Below are 25,512 nucleotides of genomic sequence, written 5' to 3'. Positions count from 1 at the left end.
ACGCTTGAAAGTCATGGGAATGATTCAAAAGATGTCACATTGGGTTCCACATGAATTGAAAGACAGACGTTGAAAGACGAAAAACCATTTGCGAATTGCTGCTTCAACGACAGAGCAGAAAGGGGTTTCTGCATCGAATTATTACGGGTGATGAGAAGTGGATCCATTACGAGAACCCTAAACGAAAAAAGGCCTGAGTGAAACCAGGTGAACCAGGTCCATCACAACCAAAACGAGATATTCACTGTGCAAAGGTTATGCTGTGCATATGGTGGGATATGAAAGGTGTGGTGTACTATGAGCTGCTGCAACCGGGTGAAACTATGAATGGAGAACGTTATCGACGACAATTAATGCGTTTGAAGCAAGCTCTGGCCAGAACACGACCAGAATGGGAGAACAGACATGATAAACTTATTGTTCAACATGATAACGCTCGCCCACATGTCGCAAAACCGGTCAAAACCTATTTAGAAAATGTCGGATGGGAAGTTTTACCCCACCCGCCGTATTCACCAGACGTTGCTCCTTCGGACTACTACTTGTTCGATTGCATGAACAACGATTTGATTGGACAGCGGTTTACTTCTTCAGAAGATATCGAAACATGGGTCTCTGACTGGATCGCTTCCAAGGATGAGGACTTCTTTCGCCACGGAATCCGTACATTGCCTGACAGATGGGCGAAAGTGGTGGCTAGCGATGGACAATATTTTTCTTAAGGTATTTATGTATTTTGTGTTTGTACTACAGCTTCAATGTGTGCGTACCAACCGCACGAATTAATTCCTAGACCAAATATATACCTAATGTTCCACTCAAAAGTAGCTCCTAGGGTTCCCCCGTGCCTATGTGGTGACCGTACGGGACTTCGACGCGGAAGACCAGGTTTGATTCCCGGCGAGAGCTCATGTGGTTCGGATCCCACGTTAAGCCTTAGATCCTCGTCTAATATAGCCTCGCATCACTGGAAAGATGCAGAAGGTGAAGAATTGAACTAGAGACATCTGTTTTAAAAATAATTTGTGACAATTACAGCACCAAGACGAGGAAATTAATGCAGAAATTAAAGTAAGCTATTTCTCGAACTTCAAACTATGTTCTGCGTTAAAATTTCTGTATCGGCAGTAATTCTCAATAGCTGTTCGCGAACCCTTATGTATATTTCTTAGCGGGGAGAATATCCTCTGTATTACTTAGTTAAAATAACTTTCCTGTACTTACTAAATTAATTGCTGCAGTATAGTTTAGTAATTAATACTGCAAGGTATATTCGAATGGTTAACGCGTGTGCCTTATAGTTCAACTACTGATGGAACTACAGAATTTTCGTATTGAACCAGCGTCATAAATGTTATTAAAAGGCAGAAATAATGCTGGTGGAAGCTAGTGAGCTTTCTATGAATTGTGCAGTTCAACGTATTTTGTCTGTTGATCCTCTTAAAGGTTGTAGTGACAAGAAGCTCAAATTTAGTTTAATCCCGTGTTTATTCAAGTCTAGGTCAGAGACGCCACATGAAATACACGCTACATCACAAAATTGATCGTAGAAGCTATTGAACAGATACTTTAACGGTCACTTTATTCACACTTATCTGAGAGATTTGTCATACAAGCCATATTCGCATTCGGTCATAGCAGCCACATCACGCAGAAGTTCTAAATTGTTCAAACAAACACCAACGAACACAGGAGCCAATATGTACAGCGTTATCAGCGTACATTTTTATTTTGCAGAATACTTTACCTCTTGAAAAGACTTATCACGTCAGCAACTCTCCAGTTTTACCCTCACTGTGCTGGCATAGATATAGAATGCGGGTGCCTCCATGTAACGACTACTTGCTGTTCTACAGGAATCTTCCGTCATATAAACTTCGTAGTAACTTTCCGCTGTGGGTTAAGTTTACATTAAGATCACTAGTTGGTATCTGTACGCAGTCATTAACACTACTTCCATGGACGTACCCCTGGGCGGGCCCTCATACTTCGCTCTCTGCTGGACGAGAATACTTGCAAAGCTACCTAGTAGTAACGGCGTAGCACAAATTGGTTGCTTTCTGCAGTGGAACGACACTAACTGGCGATGGTAGTGTAAACTAATGCATTCTAAAGATTGGAAAGACTTAGAAACTTCTAACTCTGATGCATGAAAAGCAACACGGAATTATTGAGCATGTGTTTTCGTAGAATCTAGGACAAAATTTCCCGGACGAAATCCCCCCCCTTCCAAAAGACACGTGGTAGGACATAACCCCCCGTGAAAAAATGCGCTTAGGACAAATTCCCCCTGGGAAGGTAACTATTAATTAATTAATTAATTAATAATAATAATGTACTCATGCAATTTAAGTTGACATCTTCACAGCCAGTACCGTCATATCTCCTCTATTATTCCAGAAAAATATTTTCCTTATTACGTATACTTTTTTCGCCTCCGAAGAAAATGATTAGCACACCGAAAAATTCTTGAAACATGCTGACCTAGCATTCACAGCAAGTCAAACGACTATTCAAGCGTACTTTTCAAACTGCTTTAATATGTAGTGCCGTCATACAGTTTTACAAAATGATGGAACAAATAAAAGTATACAATATAGTGAATAAAAGTGAAAATATACATCTAATTTAAAAAGCAAAGATACACTAATAAAATAATATAAAAATCAACACACATATATTCAGTATGCTATAACCAGTCACTACTTAATTATAATTGGGTCGTCCATTAAGTTTAATTTTGCCTCGCTAAGGTCTCTTAACGATTTCTTGCAATTTGACTGACACTTATAAGAAAATCTTCTAGAGACACTTCTCGCCCTTGATAGCTTTCACAGAATCTTTTCAAACGCCTCTGGTACCTTCGCTGATTGACACAAATGAAAAAGAACCCTAGTATTTCCGTTGCATCTCCAAATATTTCTTTCACAGTTATCGTAGCTGGTATATCAATATTCCCTATCACTCTCTTCGGTGCAAGATAGATGTTTTTTAAAGAAAAATAATTGTATAATTCTTGAAATGTATAGTGTGAAGTTGACGGAAATCTCTGGGAGCAACTTCAAATATCCCTTCCATATACCATCTGTCTTGTTCCTGCAATAGCTGCAGAAACATACCTTGTGCAAAAATCAATATTTTGTTCGCACTTTCTAGACCATTATCATAAATGAGAAATCCTGCACTTCCGTCCCCGTCGTGGTCTACTATTGGTCAATTACAAATTCGTGTAAGGAATCCGGTCCATATAGGTACCTAACAGAACGTTGTCGCCTAAGTAACAGTTTCACACTTTCCTCTTTAGGCAACAATGTCATGGCTTCTTCAATGTCCCTTTTAGACTTTCTCCAAATATTACTGCAGGGGCTTCATGAGACGAACCGGCACGTTTCTTCATACTGTGTTGTTTCGTGGAGACCTGAGATGAAAAGAAAAAGATCTTTACTTCTAGTTAAGCAAACAGAAATTATAAATTGTCTTCAGTCAGATTAATATATTCAATGAAATGATTATACCAAATGAAAAAAAAAAAAAAAAGAGTAATACCCTTCTGCTGTGGCCAATATGGACGTATAGCCTATGTTTTCACTCCATTGAATACCCAAATTTCTCAACCAGAAATGAAATAATCGCCATAAAATCACACTCATGGGTAATGTGTAAATACAGTTAAAAGAATAGGCACTAATTGTAGAAGGGATGCTTTTTCCCAGAGATTCGCTGTCTACATAGGTACAAATAAACAACATATAAATATAATCTTCGTACCATCCGGCAGACGGTTATGCCCAATGGATTTTAAAACCTTAGTCACCGCATTATCCGATGTTATTGCTCCTAAACGATTTTCCATTTTTTTCCGGATACAAGTTCAGCAAATATTATCGTGTGCGTTTTTTTTTTTTTTTTTTTTTTTTTTTTTAAGTATATTGAACAGAAGGGCTTGAGGGAGTAATGGAGACTTCATTAAAAGTTACTTTTCCGGTAGGAATTTTGTCGTAGGTGCATTTTTTCACGGGGCGATTATGTTCTACCGGGTGTCTTGATATTGAGTAAGAATTATTACCATTTTTCTAAGAAAGACTTTCAATAATGAAGTTACTATATATGACAATTTTACCAGCATGTTATTTAATCAATTGTGAACCATTCGAGGTCGTCAAAGAACCAGGTCAATTGTGAACCATTTAAAGAAGTCAACAAGTGGAAGAATACCATCTTGTTTGTGAATATCTTAATTGTGTTCTGTGACCCGTACTATGTATTTATGGGTATTTTGTGGTTTATAATTAAAAGAAAAATAAGTTAAGTACAGAATGAAACAGTTCTTTCCTCTTCTGCCTAATGACCCTCTAGCACTTTGTAAAACAATTTTTATCTAATCTTATCTTTAGGTACAACAGGAATTCCTGTTCTGCCTAATTTTCGCAAAAGGGATATTTCAATTTGAGGGAAATTCATTAGTACCCATTTTCTCTTGATTTTCAAATACCATTCCAGAAACCTTTAAATTAAGTTCTCTGAAATGAGAATATGTACACTGTAATTCATTACGAAAAATCAATCATGCTCAAAAAATTTACTTACTATATGATCTTTCTTCAGCATAAACCTCCCGTGAAAAATTTCTCTCAAAATTGTTCTTTTTAACGTAAGTTTTGCAGTAAAAACAGTCCTAATGTGCCATACACTATGGTGCAGTAACTATAGTCTGCTATGAGTGTAAGATTAAAAATCTAGACTTTGCTTTCTTTCAATGTTCCTATATTAATGTCTATCAACTCATATTTGGTAAGATTTTTTTCTCATGGCTTATTTCTTTCATTTTATGACCATTAAGCAGAAAACTATAGCATAATAAAGGTTTTTGTCATATATGACTCTGTCAACAAGGAGGTAAATTTTGAATTTGAAGCTAAATTTGCATGCACTTTATTAGTGGAAAGGCATTTAAGAAGTAATACCTAATCATATTTATAAAATAGCTTCGATTAAATGCCTGTAATATAGTATAGACAATTGAATTTACGTATAAGCTTGCAAAATTTAAAGTGCTTTTAAAAATTAAGATTTATTTTATATTTTCTATATTAACTAATTCTCCCTTTTTCTTAATTAGTGCTCTCATATATATATATATATATATATATATATACAAGGGCGGATCCAAGGGCAGGTATACACTGGATAAAGGGCAAACTATGATTTAGCCCCTCTCTTGATCATATCCTGGATATATATATACACCAAAACATCACTTACAGCCAAACGCCCTTACACCAAAACAACGTCCTAGACCCATTTGGAGTATATTGTAATAGAATCAATAAGTGTAAGCAAAAAAAATCAACATATCTCTCCAGACTACTAATGTGATATACAATACATAACGTATGCGGAAACCAACACATATTCATTCAGGGATAAAGCCAACAAGTTGTTTTTATGGGGGGCATGACTCAATTTGTTACTAACGAAGGAAGAAGAACGTTATATTCAACTTTGTGTAACTTGACAAATAGTTATTGGAAAACTATTAAGAAACAGGCTAAGGACAAAAATCGGAAAATTAACCATACCGTAAAAGAATGGTTATCCGTAATTGCTTATATAATATGCAACCTAATATGTTATGTCCTATTGTTCCAATTCTTATATTTGTGTTACTATTATTCTTAATATTTCAACTTCTGTACGAGGAAATGTTGACTGATTTACCTTAATATCAAAAGTCACTTTTAAAAAAATACAAATGTTTCTATTACTACCTTTCAGAATTTTCCAAGTAATGACAGAAAATTAATCCACGTTTTCGCAAGAGCAGTTATATGTCTTTAGCTATGTTACTGTTCAGTTAGTTGCACGCTCGCAACAAGAAGGATAAGATCTCTTCGGTAAAGTTGTAGATGGCCAACATATATCGCGTAGATATACTCGTAGTAAAAATAATGGTGATCTATGATTGCTAATTTCACTTCAGAGAAGCTGAGATGATATAAGAAAATCAAGAGGTCCAGAAAGCAACTGCAATTGTCGGGAAAATAATTAGTATTAAGTTCCCTTAAATCTAAATATCCCTTTTTCCAAAAATGAGGAAGAAAGAGAGTTTGGCAGGACAGGAATTCCTGTTCTGCCTAAAGATAAGATTACATAAAAAAACATGTTACAAAGTGCTTGAGTGTCATTAGGCAGAACAGAAAGACACCTAATGAAATAACGTATAATTAAAAAAAAAAAAAAAAAAGGCTTTGAATTCAGATCCCAGGCTGACTCCCACTCAAAATTTTAAAATTCAAAAAAAGACAGTAATACTTAAGAGATAAAAAGCAAAGAGGGTATTCTGTTGAAACTATCCGGGCTAGAAGCGGCTCTCTTACGTCGTAAGCAAAATTCTGGCAGGCTAGAGTGTAGAGATTATTATTATTATTATTATTAAAAAGAAAATTAGTGGATCATTCATTTAAGTGATTCGATTAACAAGCAAGATTTTTACCATTGGATATTTCAGAGAAAAGTAAATTTGTAATTAGCTAGATAAGACTAATCTTGCGGTTCTTTCTTTCTTCTCTCTTGCAAGTTTGCTAATAGTGCCTCACCTGCATCTCATTAAAAGCTCACTTTGCCTCACCTGCACCTCATTAAAAGTTCACTGTGCCTCACATGCGCTTCATTAAAAGTTCACTTTGCCTCACCTGCACCTCATTAAAAGTTCTCTGTGCCTCACATGCGCTTCATTAAAAGTTCACTGTGCCTCACCTGCACCTCATTAAAAGTTCACTGTGCCTCACCTGCACCTCATTAAAAGTTCACTTTGCCTCACCTGCATCTCATTAAAAGCTCACTTTGCCTCACCTGCACCTCATTAAAAGTTCTCTGTGCCTCACCTGCACCTCATTAAATCTCACTGTGCCTCACCTGCACCTCATTAAAAGTTCACTGTGCCTCACCTGCACCTCATTAAAAGTTCACTGTGCCTCACCTGCACCTCATTAAAAGTTCACTGTGCCTCAAATGCGCTTCATTAAAAGTTGACTATACTGACTAAAAATATTAAAAGGACCGCGGTGGCTCAGTGGTAGAGCGTTCATCTCTGGTGCTTGGGGTCCAGGGTTAGATCCCAGCCCCACCAAGTGAACTTTGTGATGGACAAACACCGTGTGCGTGTATTTCCTCGGGGTTCTCTCGTTTCCTTCCACTTTCTTCATTCCATCATTTCATTCATTTCTCATCATCAGGGTCTCCTTTAGCCTAACCGGCATAACCGTGGGACGTAAAACTCAAAGATTTCATTTCATAAAAATATTAAAATGCTATTGGTTCTAAAATGTTGATGACAGATCTGTCCCTTGAGGAAGTGACAGAAGCTTCATTAAAAGTTACATTTCCGAGGGGGGGGGGGGGATTTTGTCCGGGAAGATATTGTCCTAGTCGCATCTTTTCACGGGGGGATTATGTCCTACCTGGTGTCTTTTGGGGGGAATTTGTCCGAATACCATTTTCGTATCCATTGGCGAAAGTTGTCAGTGGCTTATAATTCGAACTTTCTGGCTGATATAGCTTCCATGCAATGTGGGTATGACTGAAATGTGATGTCTCGTTCCTGTAGTAAATGTTCCTGTCGGGAGCTCATGTAGATCGAATCCTACGTTAAGCTGTAGAACCGTCTCATATATTCTCGCTTCTGAAAGGGATGCTAAACGCCAATTGCAATTGATATTTGCCCTATAAGAAAGATAATTAAGTAATATATTAATTACCTCTGTTCTCATTAGCACGAAACTAGTTTGGTGTGTTCGAATATTTATACGGCCCAAATCAGTAGCGTCATTTTACCATTTTTTCGGGAGGGCAAGATTGTCCAGCGACAGAGAAGTTTTTATTTATTTATTTATTAAGTATGTTATTTTTTAATTTAATAATTATGTATTTCTTAAACTCTAGAGAGTCAATAGATTTGAGACGGTACCATTAAACATGTATTAATATATATCCTGGCTTTTGACATAATCGACTCCACTAGCTTCAAACATTGTATTCTATAGGTAACATTGCATTCTTGAGTGCAAGTTACTATCGAGTCACTGAAAGGTGGCCTCTGACAGATAGCTGCACATGTTGTAAACAAAACGAGAGGGAGGATTGTTCGCCAATCACAGCAGTATTCTTTCACGCCATTTCTAAGCAACGAAGATCACTGACCGCCGGTAATTGAGACGACTTGCTAAACGTCTTAAGTTTATGGCCAGAGCTGCTGTCTCTGTTGGGGAACCTCTGGCAACAGCGCCTTCAATACTTCACGTGCTCTACGCAACTGTCAGAAGCCACCTTTCCTTGCGTACACAGTAACATTAGGAGTGCATAAGCGTTATAGCTGTAAAAACATTTTATGCAAAAAAAAAAAAAAAAAAAAAAAAAAAAAAAAAAAAAAAAACTTGCCTCCAAAGCTGTGCTAGGTGCACAAAAAAGTAATTCTCTACTATGGTGCAGATTTACAATAGAGATTCGAATAAAAATTCATTACATACCTGTACTCTACCTTTTGTTCTAGTCGAGTCTTATTACCTTTAACGGTCATATCTTATGGGTGACGTTGTATTGCTCGGTGCAGGTTAACTTTATGATGAGACAGTCGTTATAGCTATAACGTGTTTTATGAAGTAAATAAAATATTCGTGTGGAAAACTCACAACAACCTATGCTAGAGCTATCACTACCAGCAAAATTTCTCTTTATTCCGGTTCAGGGCAGGGCAAAGCTACTGGAACCACATAATAGTAGCGCATGAGTGCAGCGTTCAAATTTGAATGCTCTACCACCAGGAATCGAACTCCAGACCACGTGCTTCAAAGGCGCGCACAATCCACTAGACCAGACTAGTGTTGTAAAGGCCTGAGAAAAAACCGGAAATTTTGGGTAAAAAAAACAGTTTTTACCGTTTTTTCCCGAGCTTGGAAAAAAACGGAAAAATTAGGAAATTTTGAAATTTCCGAATATTTTACTACATTATGCTTTTATAATGAAAATTATTTTATATTTACTAGTTTACAGTTAAGATAATTGAGTAGTTATGTTTCTTGTATTAGAATAGGGAAATTTTGTGGCAAGAAATATATTTGTACATCTCCTTTAAATTTAGCACAGTGATAGAATGGAGTTATGGCTACAAAAGATCCTAAAATATAACCCTAGTTAGATTAATTGACATAGGCGCATTTAAATTATCTTAAGTAATCTTATAAAGTTACCGTTTTATGACAGGGAAGTGTTAAAAAACAGGGCCAGAATAATTTTTGTTAGTAGCAAAATGTTAAAATCAAATATATATTTTTATGCAGATACGTATCTTCCTTGTGCTGTGTAAAATTTCTGGAAATTTTGAATCCATTAGAAAAATTCTTTTGTTCGGAAATATTGGCAAAACCCGGAAAATATAATTTAAAAACTATTTCTTCACCTGATGCTAATCTTATTTGCTGCAATGTGTCTGCAGCATATATACAGCGTATTTCGCTAGCTGGAAAAATACTTAAAGCAGCAGTTTTTAATTTTTCTTTTTAGTTGTCTGATTCCTGATAAAAATCCTTCTTTATTATTTGTATATTTTTCGAACAACTCTAAACGAGAGATAATTTTATTTACATATGCACACATACACCGCAGAACTCTGAAAATTTGAGCAGCGACAAATATATTAAAGAATTTAACATGTGAAACTTCCGTTCGTTATTATTAAAGACTAGCAGAATACCCGTTCTTCGCACAGAGAGAATACGTTTCATTTTGGGTATAAAGGACAATAAAACTGTCACCAATAAACTTAGGGACCCCAAAAGCTATGAATTCGACACAAGTATTAGTCATTTTCAATTACTTTTACATGCCACGCTCCCCCTTTACAATAGGGACTGAATTTGGATTTAAACGGCATCGGAAGTGTCACTGTTCATCTTAGCCACCCCGAAAACTATGGTTTCGACATTAATATCGGCCACTTTCGATCATTTTTATATATCCACCCCTTCTTCCCCAAAGCTGCGGCGCTGAATTTGGATTTAAACAGCATTGGAATTGTTATTGTTCATCTCACGACCCATAAACCATGGGTTCGACACTAATATCGGTCATTTTCGATCACTTTTATATATATTTCTCCCCTCTCCCCCGCCCCAAGTTACGATGATGAATTTTGATTTAAACGGCATCGGAAGTGTTACTGTTCATCACAGCAACTCCCAAAACTATGGATTCAACACTATTGTGCTGCCAAAATGTCTTGAGCCGTGGCAAAAATGCGAACTAAAACTCTCACGCTCGTGTTGAGCCAATAAGCGTTCAGCTGTTGCTAAGCGAGAGAATGTGAGTGGAGTTCCTTCAGCCGACAGCAGCGCTTGCGACGGAAAACTAGGGATCAAGTCAATGTGGTATACGTATATTATCGATCATTTTCGATCATTTGTATATATATATATCTCCCCTGCCCCCATTTCACGGTACTGAATTTGGATTTAAATGGCATTAGAAGTGTCACTGTTCATCTCATCGACCGCGAAAACTATGGATTCGACAATAATAAGTCTATCAGCCATTTTCGATCATTTTTAATATATCACTACCTTCCCCCACCTGAAAATTTCGGCGTTGAATTTGGATTTAAACTGCATCGGAAATGTCACTGTTCATCTCAGCGGCCCTGAGAACTATGGATTCACACTAACATCGATCATTTTTAATCATTTTTATATATCTCCCCCTTCCCCCAATTTGAAGGAATACATTTGGATTTAAACGGCATCGAAAATGTCACTGTTCACCTCAGCGACCCCGAAAACCTATGGATTCGACACTGATATCGGCTATCATTATATATACCCTTGCACCTCCCGTAAGTTGCGGGCCTGAATTTTTATTTAAACAGCATGGAAAGTGTTACTGTTCATCTCAGCAACCCCGAAAACTATGAACTCGACATTAATATTGGTCATTTTCGATCATTTTATACATCTCCCGTACCCTTCCGTCAAGTTACAATGCTGAATTTGAATTTAAGCTTCATCGGAAATGTCACTGTTCACCTTAGCAACCCAGAAAACTATGGGTTCGACACTAGGATCGGTAATTTTCAATATATATCCGCACTTCCTTCCTCCAAGTTGCACCTTCAAAGTGAAATGGTAAAATCCATCTCAGGCCCGAACCTTATCTACAAAATATGTTGTAAATTTTTATCGAGATCAGTCTGGTGGTTCAAGAGTTGCTATGTTACAAATATAGTCACTTTCATTTTTATACATATAGATAATTTGTCGCACTAGAAAACACGTGTTTGTTTACATACAAAATTTTGTATATAAAGTTTATATTAAAGTCTGTATTTCAATATTAAATAATAGTAATTATATGTCATAGCATGCGCGCCGACTACGTGGGTGCTCCGGGGCGCCGACACCCACACAAGTAATCTTATGGGTAAGGCGCACTCACAAGATTTTTAGTTTGGACCCGGGTTTGAACCCGTTTCTCTTGCGTTTAAGTCAGCCATGTTACCGACTGAGCTAGGTAGAGCAGCCCAACTTATCCTTATGGTACCGGTATAGTTTGCTTTATCACAGCATAGCCCTTTATTTCAGTGTTCATAAAAGATTTTAACCAAAAACAAATCTATCATATATCGAGACTTCCCTAAAAAATGTAGGCTAACACGTCCCGCCATTGATATGCACCACAGAAATTTTGGGAAGTCGGCACCGTTGTGTCTTAGTGCATGAGTGTTAGTGAAATTTGCCTACTGCTCTTTTTTTTGAGAAGTAATTTGGTTAAAATTAACAAAATTTCACCAGATCAAAGAAGACATTAAGAACTACGTTTCATTCTAGAGCCCTATTTGTTGCAATATAAACGCTTCGTGATAGTAGATGTGTATGCAATTGTAAACGTTCTGTAATTAATGCACAACCAGGAGTAAACGACGAAAAGGCACATAAAGAAAATGAGTGTAGATTATTAATTTTCAAGAATAATTACAACAGTTTTATTTTCGAATGCTTCTTTTTTTTAAAATATTCACAATATTCATATTTCTCAACTTATATCTTTCACGCGTTTGAAAAAAAAAAACTGTTCCATTACTAGTAGAACTAACCTAATACAAAGATTTTTGTTATTTTCCCAATTTTTCCGGAAAGAAACCGGAAAAAAACGTTTTTTTACCAGCAGGTTCAAACTTTCCGGAAATTTTACAACACTAGACCAGACGGAGAACTTAATGGATGGTGATGCTTATATATTTACATATATACCAGGTATATCAAAAGTCTGGGTCTGTAAGCCAACTCTGTTATGACTAAAGATACGTGTACAAAGAAATGGAAAGAAAGAAAAGTTGTTGGAAGTTGGTCGTTTTCAATCTAAAATGGAGAAATGTTTCCAATCGCATTAACCGTTTGAGTCTTTAGCGCTTTATAGAGCACTCTGTTAGATGAAAAAGCAATGTTGCCAGTTTAGTAGGCTGTTTCCTTGGTCGCTCACCATACCGAGAATACAGCATTGTCGGAAAATGAAATTAAATGAAATGAAAATGTCTTTATTGAAGCGGCGAGGTTCAGCCATAGCTGCTCTACCACCTAACCCTAAAATCTTTATGCGGTTTTCTGGGTTGCGTGTCCTTATGTTTCGTTCGAACAGCCTGCTGAACTGGAAACACTGGTTTTTCATTTAACATAGAGTGCCTTACCAGTGTGGAACCCAAGTGGCCGATATATATGTATTTGAAGGAATAAATCGCATATTTAATTTTTGTTGCATTCTAATTTTTTCACTACTAGTTGCGTTTATAATCAACCGAGAATAATACTTCTTCCTATTATTCTCCCTTTGTTACCCGTTTTGGAAAACATTTCACGATAACTCGTAAATATTATTCCGTTTTGATGTAGTGCAGTACATATGCTATTTAGGATTCCCACACAATCCTTACTGCTTAGGGCACAAACCAGTAAATTGTGTAGGAGTAAATTAACCCGTCTCGAGTTAAAAAATGTATGTTTATTTTTTTATTTATTTCTAAATACGATATTTAGGATTAAAAATCACTTGTTATAGTTTAGATTCAAATTGGTGAAGAGTAAGAATGAAAAGATTTAAAACAATGAAAAGAATCGCAAGCTCCTACAATTCACAGTTTCATTAGTTTATCATATTATTTTCAAGAGCAACCGCGACTGCACTGAGTTGCTTGAGAAAGTAGCTGCTAAAGTAACTAACCTACCAACTCTATTTCCTATGGAACCCTGAGGTTGAATGTCGCGTTCGTGAAAGCTCTTCATTGGCTTTTATCCTTGGCTAACTGGATCCAGTTTCTACTTTGTATTATTATTTCTGCGAGATTCATCTGTCCTCCCATCTACGCCTAGGTCTTCCTAATGGAACTTTCCGATTGGATTTCCAGTCAAAATTTGAAAGCGTTTTTACTGTCTTTCATTCTGGCTATATGACCTACCTACCTAAGCTTCCTAGACTTGATGACCGTAACAATGGTAATGGTAAATGGTATAAATTATGCAGTTCTTCATTATGAACTTTCCGCCATTTCCTGTTCCCGTTTCTCTTGCATCCGAATATTTGTCTCAGGATCTTGTTCTCAAATACACTCATTTTACGCTCTTCCTTCAGAGTAAGCGACCATGTTTCGCAACCATAAAGAACAAAAGATAATGAACAAAGTAGCTGCTACTACAGTCATATAGAGACACTTATTTGTTGAGAGATTGCTGTCCGGCTTACTACGACGAAAATGCGTTAGTGCATCTTATTTGAAATTTACGACAAAGGTTAACGGGACGCACAGAAGAAGATGGCGCGTTAATACGGTGGTCACTCCAATCTCCGGGTTTAATCTGCTGTAAGTGTTTTCTTATGGAGATTTGTGAAGGGTCCTGTCCATGTGCTTCCTTTCTCTGAAAGTGAAAGGAAATCTTGTTTAACATCCTACGATTATGTCTCTTAGGCTAAGGGAGACGATGATTAAACAAGTGAGTGTGATGATAGAAGAATTGATGGAATGGGAAAATTGGAGATAACGGAAGTACCCGGAGATAACCCATGGACACCACAAACTTACTTGGTCGGGGGTCGAACCAGGGATACTACGCACCAGATAAGCGCTCTACCACTGAGCCTTCCTGGTTCCATGCTTCCGTTCTCTGTCAATGTCCAGGATCTTAACAATGTATCACAACTGCAAAGGCTCTGGTAGACTGTGATATGCTGGCATGTATGTAGGACTTAATGGATTATCTGTATGCTGTATCGCCGAAGGTGAACACGTGTAACATCTGTGAAATATGGAATAAACTTGATAAGTGTATTTGTATATCAACAGAATGGCATATCTTATGCATTGCGAAGTTTGCTTACTGCAATTTTCTTAAAGGTTTGACTGACCTAGAAAACTTAGGGATTTCACAAGATGCTAGTTAAGAGTTTTTTTTTTTTTTTTTTTTTAACATACAGGGGAATAAGAAATAACCCGTACGAATGTTTGTTACCATATATTTATTAAACTGGAAGAATTTAGCAAAACAGCGAATAATATCAAGAGCATGTGTATTTAGGAACAGCATGTTCAGCTGGTTTCGAAGTTACCGCTCTTGGCAGCGATACAGAGGTCCAAACATGCTTTCAAACGTTCGGCGATGGGCCGCAGGTCCTCGGGCGACAATCAGTTCCACTCACAACGGAGGGATTGCTGCAGCGACTCCAAACTTTTGTGGCGTGTAGTGCGTGGCCTTGCCTCCAAAAGCGACCATATATCGTAGTCCATGGTTTGAGATCCGGCGAGTATGACGGCCATTTCCAAGACGAGATGAAGTCCGGAAAATTGTTTCTGCATCCGTCTTCCGTCCGTTTCACCCTATGGACCGCCATGGAGTTTTGCTGGAAAGTAGATTCCGTGTCGCCGAAGTGCCGCATACGAAACCGTCGAAAACGTCGTGACGGTACACCTCTTGGTTGATTTTGACCCCTTGATCCAGGAGCACCACAAGGGTCTTTCCGATTGCGAAAATTCCGTCCCAGACCATGCCGGCCTCGGATTTTGGCTTTGTTTGACAATGGTTGAGGTTCCCCGAGCCTCTGCGGACCAGTTCCTCTCGTTTTGGTGATTGTGTACCTGCTTCACGGTGAAGAGAATGCGCTCCTATCGCTGATTTGTGGCCCGGCGATTGAGAAGGCGGCATCGTTCGAGTCGCACGCCTTTGTTTTTGTCCATGAGCAGTTGAACTTTTTGGATCTTGTACGCCTTGAGGTTGAGCTCCCTTTTTGCCATTTTCCGCACCGATTAGCGGTTGATCCCGGTCCCACGAGTGGATTTTCTTCGGAGACCCTCGGATTTCGTTTCACTCGCTCTTTTATGATCTTACGGTTCTTGGACGTGCTGACGATGCGCTTTCTTCCTCTTCCGGAATGGTCGCCTTCATGGCCGAGCTCCTGGAATCGCGAACTGCGCCCGAGACTGTCGTTTTTGGATCAACAAGCAAACGAACAATTTCACATTGATGCATTCCTTGACGAAATAGTTCCCAACATTTCCCTGGGTTGCCGTTCTGAAACAACAACAACAACAAAAGAAAAGAAAAGAAATTCCACGTATGGAAGCCGAAAAAAGCATGTACAGGTACACAAGAATCCAACAAAACAACACTTATTTGGCTACAGAACACTACATTCTTGGCAGGATACACCAAACTTTGTACGGGTTATTTCTTGCCAACCTATATACAATGTTTAAATATTCCGCTTGAGGAAAATCAGTTGTTTTTGGCAGTGAACGACATACTCTTCGAGAAATTACATTTCGATGTCATTTCGTTCAGTTCGATGTCATCTAGCGATTAATGTAGCTGTTTTCAATCTTTTTTGATTCATTTTACACTTTACTGGGTACCCACAACGTCACAACGCACAGTCATTCCATGTGAAATCAACCAAATTTTCAGGGGGAAAAAAAACTCTTCTTAGAATTTGATGAAAATTGGTGTACAGATAGGCCCCTATGAGAGATGATAATGCACCAAATTGTAGTCCTATACCCCCTATAGTTTCAGAGTACAGGGTGGTAAACAAAATGAACCAATTTGATGGTTTTCGTAGAACCTTGTTAGCTTCAATTGGTCATATCTTCCGTAAATATTGAGCTAGAGAGAAAAATAATATACCATTTTCAAGAGGAAAGAATAGTCTACAAGATATGTCAGGAACATTTATTTGAAAATCAAATATTTTCCGGGAAATCCCGGGATAATTTTGGATCAGTGATATTTCAGAAAGTGCCCATTTGATTTCCTTGAAATTGGATACCAAGGTAGCACCATATATCCAGCATAAATGTGCTAAATGCCAACTGGGGCCAAGAATGTGCTTGGAGTCTACAATGATTTTCGTGTGACCATGTCGAAAGAGACACCCGGGGTTCCAATGTGGCAACTTGCCAATCGTAAAATTTGTTCCTAGATACATTTCAACGATCGAAAATTTCATCATTGGTTGAGACCGACGTCAGTAGTGTTAAACGTGTGGCTGATCATGAAGCGTACTGGGTAGCGTAGTGGTTAATGTACCTGCATAGGAAATAGGAGACCCGGGTTTCATTTTTAGTCCAGTTGTACAGTTTTCGTTTTTCAAGCCCCGGCTGGTGGCGTAGTCCTAGAATTCAGCTCTATGTTGGAAGAAAGGTGATGTGGTCGGGAACGACCAACGAACTGTACCAGATTCAAGCCCCAGTCGTGCTTCGGAGCTCATTTTAATAACAAGTTCCGTCCTTCATAATCTTCATAACAAGGACGCAAAACTCAAACTCACCCTTCGAACTTCTTTGAATTTTAAGTTAAGCTTCAGGCAGAGAAGTGTAGCATAAAACTCGGCTGTACATGGATCTACACTCCTTTTATTAACTGTGAATCAAATTATATTTTCTACAAAAAAAACATTGGGTTAGTGATATAGTTCTTCAATATATTTGGCCAATTAATGCAAAATTAATCTTGTCATGTATTTTTTTCGTCCAGTACACGGGAATCGTTATATATCCTTTGAGTAGATGAGAGTTAGCCATTAATTGTACTTGCCGCATTCAATTGTCCTCAGCCGGCTTCGTTTGTACTCAAGCAGAGAATTTACGCTAACCGCGTTCCTAAATAATACTCTACACAAGCCATAAATTGCACGTGTATGGTGTTGAGCTGATGTGTTGTTGCCGTCACTAAACTTGTATTAACAATGGATAGATTATGTTAATATGAATCAATAATAATGATAATAATAATCGTTAACCCTTTTCCGACTGAATTATATTTCTATTATTATAATTTGATATAGGAATAAAATAATTTAACGATGTATTATACTACATAAAAATAAATTTTGCTTCTATTGTTGCTCAGCAATGCTCAGGAGAAATGAGACTCGGAAGTCCCGTCAGGCGGTTAGGCTTTGACATATATGCATATAGATAGATAGATAGATATGTATTTGGAGAGGTTGCTGAGGTAAAAAAATAAAAAGGTTGGTGGCACTTCCATATTTATTTTGTAAATAAAAATATTCCTATAGGTTAATGCAAATGCTACAGAATTGTTTTCATTTTCTTACTGATTTAGGATTTAGATTTCTGGGCTTTCGGCATCTAAGGCCATTTAGCCCTTCACGTTTTGAGGAATGATGTCCCTCGACGAGTACACTATCTGAGGAAAGGGAAGAAAGAAAGGATTGGGGAAGGAACGAAGCGATGGACCTATGTTTGGTACCATCCCGGCATTTGCCTGGTGTGAATGAGGAAAAGCTAATTCAGGATGGCTGGCCTGAAAAAGCGTTTTACACTTTTTCGACCACTTCTTAATTGCATACATATTGGTGACGTCATTCAACAATGAAAACGTCAAAAAATAACAATAAAATATGTGTAGAATAAATATAAAACTATCGCGGTTGGAAGAAAGAGTGTTGATTAACTTACATTCTGAGGGATATGTTTAGTTATAACTTGCTCATTGGTTCATGGTTTCTATATAGCTATTATGCTAAAGATTGCAATAGAATTCTTTACACTAAGATTGCAATTCTAAAGCATCTAAGCACTCTAATCGGGATGATACTAACAAAAGTTTGTTTTTCATTTGAGCAAAGAAAAACGTACGACATTGTGCACTTTGAGTGTGACCATGAGTGTGTTGCGAAGGTCCCATTGTTGGTTCCTTGTCATCTACGTCTGCATGTGAAGTTCCCGCAAAATGGTTTGTTGGCACCCATGTCCCCACTTTCATTATATCAATCTTCAGATTCATTACTCAAGCCCTCTTCAACATCGGAAGGAAAAATGCTTCTATTTATTTATTTATTCAACAAATTCCCAGATACAGAATAACTTTGCCATTTTACACAGGGACATGCTAACAAAAGAAAGAAAAAAAAAAAGACAACAATAACAACCACATAAAACTATTCCGTCAAAACTGGTTTAATTGCTCTTTCAAACACTGGGTATCTCGAAAAAATGTCCACATCAGTTGTTACTTGATTATAACAGTTTGGTATTCTATAAAAAAAGAGACCTCTGTATAATAGCCAACCTAGGACGGGCAAGATGGAATAGGTGGGTATATCTTCTGTTGAAACCCACTTCAACATTATTCAGGAAAAAGAAATCGACGACTTTTCTAACATCTTTCCACAGGATATGTTCCCTGCTATATCTACATGCTCTAACCACCTGACGGGACTTAGAAGTACATAAAAGTAAATTCATAACCAAAGTTACATCAGAAAACCCAAATATTTTTTTTATTTTTTGATAACTCTAAAACTACATAAAAATTACTAAGGCCTTATCTTTCCTGCAGGACAACAAAATTAGCTCCAAACAGAAGACAACGTGCTTACCACGATTACTATAAACACATCTTCAAGAGCTTCTAAAGATATGTCAGACATTAAACATTTGTCTCCATTTGCAATGTCTCGAAGAGTCTCTATCATCTGTTATTCCTTCTTTGTATTTTCTCCGCTCAGTACCAACAAGTTCCGTCAGTCAACAACACCATTCAACGCACACAAGACAAATAATGTATGAGTAAAGAAAATGGGACTTAAAATCCCGACAGTCGGAAAAGGGTTAAAGCAATCCAATATAGTAGTATAGATAGGGGTGGATCAAGGACGGACTTCTTGGGGAGGTAATGAAAAATTCTCAATTTTTCTCTCATTCCGCTTTTGCAACACTAGTGCCTGTACCGAAAGGGGAAGCGGGGGGGGGGGGGGGCGCAACTTAACATGTTTGCTTCGCACAAACGTTATTATTATGGAAATTATACGATATTAACAATGTGCTATATTTAAGAGTAAAATAAGCGCACATCATGAAACTAATGACTGATTTTTTTTTCATGACTTCATATGCAAATCGAAACGTAGAGACATTATAATAATTATTTTCAAAGAACACTGGCACCTAATTTAAAAGTTCTACTCTGGTTCACAACCTGACGCTTAACTTTGCCTGTCATCGAGAGAACAAAAACTCCATTTCATGTAACAAAAATCTAACTTAGTTGATTTTTAGCACAAAGTAAAGATGGCAACATTGTTTAGCAACAGGCAAAACTTTCCCACCCCTTCTTGTCATATTTTGGGTTCAGTGAAGGTCAAGGTTCAGAGCTCAATTTACCGCGCAATGCCTGCAATCCTCTATAGTGAAAGTGGAGCCGCTAAGCAACACAAACTGTAAATAGCTATTGCATTCTTTGTAACATTTTTCACGGGCACACTTGTTCAACGTTTGGCTTTATTCCAATTGTCGTTTAACGAAAGTCAATAATTATTAAAGAATTGCAATTAATCGGCCCCAGCACGGCCCAACCTGAAGAGAAATCAGTGTCGGCCCGCCCAAGCCCGGCCCAAGCAGGTCTCTACATCCACTATTATATATATATATATATATATATATATATATATATATATATATATATATATATATATATATATATATTCCGATTTTATTGCTTCTAACAGTACAGCTTTTATGAGGACAGATTTCAGTACCGGGATTTTTTGTTTCAGTATCGGGATTTGTAATTTGCTCTTCATTGATGGAGTTTTTACCAGTAGACGCGAATGATAGCTCACGTTATCCATGACAATACCACATTTGTTATTTAGATTTCTTAATAAACAATTTTCGTACACTTGTGAGGTCATTTCATCATGTTATCAGCTTTGCAATCACCAGTGGTTTTAGCCAATAGATAAAGACAATTTGGACCCACTCTCTCTAGTTCCTGCATGGAGCACCATGGTGCGTATCCCTCGTGCTGATGGAAATTTCAAAATACAATTACATTTGCCGTCATCCCAGCCCTTTCATACGACGTCATGGGTGTCCTACCATGTCTCATCCAGGAAAGCAATAGCATAGCCTCCTGACCGAAGTTAATTTAGTCTTTGAAGGTATCGGTGCCGCCAAGCAACATTCCTAGCCGATTCATTACCAAATTCCTCTTTTAAAGGCAGCGAAAAAAAAAGTACACTTGGAGCGTTGTTTCCTCATAGGGAAAGGTAGATACTGTTTTCAAATGTCTCAACAGTTTACCCACAGCTGGCAAAAAATTGGTAAATCTCTCTCCTAATTAAATCACACGACAAATCGTCCACTTTATTAAATTTCACGTTTCTGTTTCTTTTTCTCTTTTTTTTCCATAACTGTCCCTCTCTGTATAATTTTTCGCACCATTGTGTAAATTCGCAAGTTTAGCTGTTTCTGATTTATTTTTTTTATGGACATAATTATGTACATTGCAAACAAATCCTTGACTTTGTTTAAGTTTGTGTTATTCTTTTATTCGACTGTCTGGACGTGTCGATGCTGGGCTGTTTGGGATCCGAAATTTCCTGTGCAGCAACTTTTGCGGGAAGAATTATTTAATTTGTATCCCAAGATCTCGACACGCTTTTACGTAACGACCAACTATCAACATAATAATAATAATAATAATAATAATAATAATAATAATAATAATAATAATAATAATAATAATAAAGAGCAACAAAAAAATTAAAAGAAAAATAACGGAAAAGCTAATTATAACAGAGCTCAAAAATCAAAAAGTACATTCGCAATGTCTTTTTGCCTAGACTACACTCAAGAATCAGGGACCAAGGAGGTGAAAATTGCATCATTTTCTTTCTGAAAATCACCCTTAACTGGACGGACTTATTGAAATGCTTCCTTTGAAGCCGCGTAAGGACGGTTTGGACGCGCCAGTAATACTTTTTGGTGTGCTATGGAGAACATACTGAGTTTTGTGAAAATTGTCCGTGATAATAATGCACGAATATTGTTAAAAAATCTCGTGCTTTGAGTGTGCTCCTATTCAGATTTTGTATTGGAATTTTATACTTTCGAGGCTTTAACATTTCACTGATGTAAAATGGGTTACTTTGGGACTGTAAGGGTAACTTTGAGGCACACATTTTTGCATGTTGAGTATGATATAGAATACCCTGTTATCGCTGAAAGCGGAATTATATGTCCCTGTTGGATAGGCAAGTGTCTGTTGCTCTCTAATGGCAACTTCCGGAACTACTGGAGAACGGTTTGTCGGAAGCACAGCAGTCTGAAGTGTTTTGCGCATAGATAAGGGGTGAGCTACTGTTAAGAAACTTAGAAATGAAATGAAATCTTAAGGTTTACGTCGCACGCTTATGCCGGCTAGGCTAAAGGATACGGTGATTATGAGAAACGAGTGAAATGATGGAATGAAGAAAGTGGGAGGAAACAGGAAAATCCCGAGAAAACCCACGCACACGGTGTTTGTCCATCACAAAGTTCACTTGACGGGAGCTAGGATCGAACCTAGGACCCAAGCACCAGAGATGAACGCTCTACCACTGAGCCACCGCGGCCCTAATGAGTACCTTCGTATATCATATATGTCAATAGCCAGGAAATAATGTTATACGTTTTCAAGGTAAGTTCATGACCCTCGTCATACAGTGCTACGGAGGCTGCCATCATTATTTATTTATTACCTCTTATGTCAATTAATAGTTAAAGGTATGCCATTTACTAAAGTGTAAGTAATTGTCCATTGCATGGATTACTTTTTGAATATGACTCCTGTCAAATGATGCTCCCTCTGCACAACACATTCATCTAGGCGGCGTTGGAAGCTTTCCATAACTCGGCGTAACGTATTCCTTGGGACATTGCCGACGGCAGTTGTGATGCGATCCTTCAACTCAGCAATGGTGGCACAACGTCAGGGCCGGCGCGAGGGGGGGTCGAGCCGTGCCACCGCCCAGGGCGGCAAGTCTAATGGGCGGCAAAATTTGAAAAAGAAAAGAATACTATCAAAATATAATGCTTCGTAATAGACTCACATGGAAAAATAAAATTGTGTTCACCTGAGAATGTAATTGAACTTACTTCACTCACATTCAAGAAAATACTCACTCAGGAAATTCAGAGTATTGTTCCTCATTTTTAATTATCAAACTACTAGCCACAGGTATCTCGTTCAATATTTCCCTTGCAGCGGCGTAGACAAGATTTTGAGCTAGAGTGCATAAGATTATCAAGGTGTCTTTCTATAATTTTTTCTATTCAGTAATGTTCTAACGCTCCGCTCCAAATATGCAAACGGTACACCCCCACTTGAGACAGGCCGTTCTAGCCTGTAGCATCTAGAGACATTTAGGTTCTAACAGTGAGTTTTTGACCAATTTACAAATTGTTCATTCCGAATATAGTAAATCGTACAGCATATTTTTTTCTTGCGAAATGTTTCATTTTTTGTATAGCTAAAAAAAGTTTATGGCTTTTTTCTGCGTCAGTTCAACGTTGGGTCATACTAAAGGAACATATTAGCAGTCTCACTTTAAAACCACCACAACCATTAACCACCACAAGGTGGGAGAGCCGAATTGATGCTCTGACTCTGTTATCAAATAGGGGAAGTTTATGATGCCTTACTTCAAATAAGTAATGACAATAGAACAAATAGATTGGTCGCCCATGATTCTCTGTGTATAGCAAACCAGCTGTTTTACTTTACTTTCCTTTACTCACTCGTTGTCTGATATGACTTTTTACTCCACATAAACATAGTAAGCAAAAATCTTCAAAGCATTGATTCTCATGAGTTGGATGCAGTAGGATTTCTTGAAAATATATCTGGGTACTTTGAGAGAAGAAATGATGCAAAGTTTCAATCTTACTCAGTTGATGCGACAGAGTTGGCATCAGCATTAGATATGGATGACCCACGGATATGTAATACAGTGCAAGCTCGAAGTCGAAAGAAGAAGAGACAGTTTCAGTGCAAGGCAGAGAATGAAGCTATTGAAGATCCACAAACAAGATACAAGATCGATTTTTATTACAAAGGTCTAACGCTTAGCTATAAGAGAAAGGTTTGAACAACTTAAATATCACGACGAGTATTTCGATTTACTTTACGATATAAGTAATTTTAAAGATATGCCACCTAAACTTTTGTCTGAAAAGTGTACTAAACTTGCCAGCATTTTAACAAACAAAGAATAGAAAGATACTAACCCCAGTGATTTTAAAAAGAACTGAAAGTGTTATCCGCTATAATTAAGCCTAAAAGTTCACCAAAAGAGACTTTAAAATTAATTAATGAACATAACTTTGCTCCCAATGTCAGTGTTGCACTTAGAATTTTGTTAACCTTACCGGTAACAGTGGCAAGTGGAGAAAGACGTTTTTCGAAACTTAAGCGTGTTAAAAACTATCTACGTTCTTCCATATCTGAAACACGCTTGAGTGGTCTAGCGATGATATCAATAGAACACAAATTGGCTAAAACATTGGACTACGTGAATGTGATAAAGGAATTTGCTTATATCAAAGCAAGAAAAGTTTCTTTCAATTAAGGTATGCTAAATTTATGAATCCGTATTGTGTTTTAGTACATTATAAGGCTTAGGCTAATCACTTAGATTTACCGTAATATCTGATTTACTAATTATCTTCTTGCTCCATACTCTATCGAAAACGCCTTTTGATATAAAATAAGCCTAAAAATTAAAATTCTTAGTCATGACTAAAGTATATTTTTTTATTTTTTTTCTGTATGCGCTGGTGTATATTACAGATATACAGCGAAATCGAGCATACTGAATATTGTGCCACTATAGAGTCGTTTAAATATTAGGTAGGCATTACAGAAAGGTAGTTCATTTTTTTGTTTACTTTTCCATTTTATACATGTTTTTAAATGATACTTGAACGTCATCTGTCAAAATAAGGTTTGCAAATTAAAGGGGCGGCATGTGAAAGCACCGCCCAGGACGGCAAAATTGCTAGCGCCGGCCCTGCACAACGTGTTCGGAACACTTTTTGCTTCAGGTAGCCCCAAAGAAAAAAGTCTGCACATGAAAGATCAGGTGAGCGAGGCGGCCAGGAAATGTCACCAAAACGGGAAATTACTCTACCTAGAAATGTCTGTCACAAGAAATCCATGCAAATTCTGGCTATATGCGAGGCCGCTCCGTCTTGTTGAAACCATAATTGTTCCACATCCACATTGACCATACCTAATTGGGGAAGAACGAAGTCTTGCAGCATCTTTAGGTAGCGTTCACTGGTGACAGTTACAGCCACACTGCTGTCATTCTCAAAGAAGTAAGGGCCAATAATCCCAAAGGAAGCAACTCCACACCACACTGTGACACGAGAACTGTGCAAGGGCTTGATGTTCAGTTCATGCGGGTTTACATCACTCCAATAATGCATATTCTGTTTATTCACTGAACCACAAAACTCGAAATGAGCTTCAGCTGACATCAGGATGGTGTGCAACATTTGTGGATTTTGGCGAAGGAGATCACGCATGGTTAAGCAGAATGTTTCTCGTGAAACGTAATCGCAAGGCCTAATTTCCTGAACAATCTGTAGCTTACATGGGTGAAAATGGAGATCTTCGTGAAATATTGTCCTGAATAAGCGATCGGACATATGCTCAGTTTGCGAGTGACGACGAGCAGATCTTTCTGGGCTACGAAATATTGCAGCACGAACATTTTCCACGGCTTCTGGTGTCCGCACAGTTCTTTCACTTCTTCCCGGTTTGCCATTGCAAACAGAACCTGTTGTTCGAAATGCACGTACCCACCTTACAATGGTCCGTCCATCTGGAACTTTCCCATGACGTCATAAGTTGAAATGTTGCCGAAATAGACGCTGGGTAGCAATAACAGAGTCGTTATTCTTGAAATAACTTTCAACAGCAAAGGCACAATGCTGTGCACTTCACCGCTCCATATCACTGTCACACTCGAAATGGCAGCTCATTAGTACACGAATGCGGCACGAGCTGGCACGCATTCATGTAGTGGGCCATTGTACTACGCAAGTCAAATTACGCTATGAACGCTGCCGCACCGTGTATAACTGCCCAACTTTCACATCTTCCTCGAGCAGAAATGCTAGAGAATCATTTT

At 37.8% G+C, this 25,512-nt stretch overlaps 1 long non-coding RNA gene across 1 annotated transcript in view; it reads right to left on the bottom strand.

Annotated features, from left to right (window-relative positions):
- Positions 1-613: 613 nt before the first annotated feature.
- Positions 614-25,512, bottom strand: part of LOC145674623 (uncharacterized) — a 183,842-nt gene continuing 158,943 nt past the window's right edge. Inside the window, exon 3 of the long non-coding RNA XR_014129000.1 lies at positions 614-3,418. This is a non-coding gene — a long non-coding RNA (uncharacterized LOC145674623). The remainder of the gene's footprint in view (positions 3,419-25,512) is intronic.

Source organism: Thermobia domestica, chromosome 17 (assembly GCF_964235325.1).
Source record: "Thermobia domestica chromosome 17, izTheDome1.hap1.1, whole genome shotgun sequence".
NCBI classification, from domain to species: domain Eukaryota; kingdom Metazoa; phylum Arthropoda; class Insecta; order Zygentoma; family Lepismatidae; genus Thermobia; species Thermobia domestica.
The sequence above is the reverse complement of the archived record's forward strand: the minus strand, read 5'-3'. Positions and strand labels throughout refer to the sequence as shown.